The sequence below is a fragment of the Ziziphus jujuba genome, chromosome 9 (genome assembly GCF_031755915.1).
Source record: "Ziziphus jujuba cultivar Dongzao chromosome 9, ASM3175591v1".
Classification (NCBI taxonomy): domain Eukaryota; kingdom Viridiplantae; phylum Streptophyta; class Magnoliopsida; order Rosales; family Rhamnaceae; genus Ziziphus; species Ziziphus jujuba.
In genome coordinates, this window is record NC_083387.1 from 8,509,533 (window position 1) to 8,512,500 (window position 2,968).

General features: G+C 27.2%; 1 protein-coding gene across 1 annotated transcript in view; it reads left to right on the plus strand.

Moving 5' to 3' along the window:
• The first annotated feature begins 2,877 nt into the window (after nucleotides 1–2,877).
• LOC107426702 (arginine decarboxylase) overlaps nucleotides 2,878–2,968 on the plus strand; it is a 3,163-nt gene continuing 3,072 nt past the window's right edge. The window contains exon 1 of the mRNA XM_016036945.4: nucleotides 2,878–2,968. This exon is cut by the window's right edge and continues 3,072 nt beyond it. The gene's annotated coding sequence lies outside the window, so the exon portion shown is untranslated.

Below are 2,968 nucleotides of genomic sequence, written 5' to 3' on the forward strand. Positions count from 1 at the left end.
ATATATTATCACATATTAGAAATAACTTTATTAATTTTAATTTTACTTGTGATGATGAAGATATTCAAACTCAACCTTTGCAAGAAAAATAGCAATTTTGTATAATAGCTTTTAATATTTGTAAAAGTTATTATTTTTTTTATGGAGAAAGATTAGAGTTCAAATTCAATTCCTTCCACCTATAGTGTAAAAAAATAAATAAATAAAAATTTAATATGCAACAGTCCAAATATTTTATGTTGTTTTACATCTTTTGTGACGATATATATATATATATATATATATATATATATATAATTGTAAAAATAAAAAAAAATATAATGAAATGGCAATGGCAATGAAATGTCTTGTCTCATTAAAAATTGATCCTCACAAAATTAGAGGACGTTTCCAAATGTACTCTTTTTTTTTTTCCCTCAAGCTAAGCTCATATACTATTTTTTTTTTTTAAGACTAAGCTCAAATACTTACCGTAACTACTTTCAATAGTTGGAACTTTCACATACATCTCACAATCGTAGATCCAGTACACAACTTTAACACACACAAAAAATAATAATAATAATAATAAAATTTAATAAAATTAAATAAATGTAAAAACCCACGTGCTCATATTTGAATGGCAGTGCTTTTATGCACGATATAAAATCTCCCATCTTGTGAAAATGCAATAAAATTTTATTTTATTCTTGTATGATTAATTTGAAAATACATGTGATTTATTTGTTGGAAACCTTTTATGGCATATGATAGAATTCGAACTCAATCCAGGTGTGTGAATTGAAGATTGTTTTTTTTTTTTTTTTTTTTTTTTTTTGGTTATTTTTTTGGGCCAAAAATTCAAGGATGTAGTTTAAGGTCGACATCCGAACAATAATTTATTTATTCGCTTCATGGATTATAAATAAGTTGTTAACTTGAACTTAATTTGTTCCTATATCAGGTTAAAAAAAAGTTCAAAAAATTTGAAGATTTAATTTCTTAATTTGTTTTCATCATTAAATTATTAATATATTTATTTATTTTATAACATTAAGTATAAAATAATATTATTTATGCAGTAAAAAATTTATATTTGTTCAAATTATTGATAAAATATTTTATATATATATAAAATTTACATTCAAACTATTCATGACATATTCAAAATCGATTTATTTATTGTATATTTACATTGATTAATTTTTCGAATTAGCCGAACTTAAACGAGTTTAAATGGAACTGTTCTCGAACCGTTGAGTACATTTAAATCACTACGCATAAATCCTAGACTGTAGTTTGATTCAAGGTTGATGATTTGATATCAAAGAATATATATATATATATATATATATTTTGGTAAAAGATGTGGAAGAATAATTTATTATTCCCCTCAAGGATTATTATAAGTTGTTAAATTGAATTTAATTTCTTATCATTTTTGGTATGACCACATAAATTTATCATCAAATTAAGGAATAAAAAATTATGCCAAATTTAGATTCATTCTCCTTTTTTAGAGATTCATATTAGGAAATAATGAGTTATAATGGTTAAATTCAATAAACATATCTTAGCAGGTGTCAATTATTATCCAAAATTTAATATAAATTAAAAAAAACGATATTCTTTAGTAAAAAAAATCCAACCAAACCAAAAAAAAATAAAAAATAAAAAGAAAGAAAACTATCTTATAAAATTTAAAAATTTAAAATTTAACTGATCCAAGAAAAAGAAAGAAGTAAAAAAATGGCGGAAAGACCAAAAGATATCAGGGTGGAAAGGGTAATTTAATATCGAAGTGGAAGTGGGCATTCGGGCTTCCAGCCAATGAAGAAAGAAAGAAAAAAGGTCCACATTTTCCCACCCAAATAACGGCCACTGTCCACGTGATATCCACGTGACCAGATTTTAAACTTTAGTTAATTGTCACTGCGTTTCTGGAGAAAATTCCATTTAAGTGGTACACCCGTTAACCACCCAGAAAATCTTGCACCGAACGTCTCATTAGTACCATTTAAATTGAAAAATAATATTTATTGTTATTGATGAATCATGATTAATAAAATCCACATGTTACTATTTTAAAAGTTGATTTTTAAAATTTTAATATAAAAATTTTAAAATTTAATATTTTAATTAAAATTTATTATATAAATTAATAAATAATTACCATATAAATTCAATATGTTATTATTATTTGAAATGTCACATAACAAATATAGCCTATTGGTCCCACCTAATAGTTATTAAATGTTGAATGGTCGTGGTTATACGTAAATTTTGCTCCCGTAAACCAGGGTGTCTAAATAAAAATGCAGAGCGGCAAAATTTCAACCAACCTAATACCCCAAAAATAATAATAATAATAATAAATGTTCCAACCAACCCAAGGCGCTACGTGGCGAGATCAAGACCGTTTACGGAAATCCACATCATGAGGAGGATTTAGGATCAGAACAGAAGAAACTTCGCGCTGCTTTCCTATCAAAATGTCGCGATATTTTAAGACCTACCCCCAATTTATCGCTTCGATAGTTGGAATCGTCAAGTTAAGAAGGCTGGCTTTTTCCAGTGAAAGAGAGAAAAAAGGAAAGAAGAGAGATGTGTCGGGAGAGAACCATCGCTTTGCTTGCAGAGAAAGGACCCCACAAAGCTCTCAGCCACGCGGCAACTCGACGCTGATCAATTATTACCAAGGGAATCTCAGAGTACTCTTCAATTGAAATACAAAAAGAAAAACGAAAAATATTAAATTTTTTTTAATAAAAAAATAAAAAATTATAATAACGAGAAATTGAATTAAAAAAAAGATATTTATTTTCGGCCCAAATAGGGCCCACGGCCCAGCCAGCCCTTCCCCGGATCCCTGCTATATAAATAGGGCCTCGGCATTCATGCAGTTCTCGCCAGTTGCACCAACGTTAAACGTCTTTCTTTGAATTATTAAACAAAAAAAGAAAAAAAGAAAAAAAAAAAAAGCTCTTTC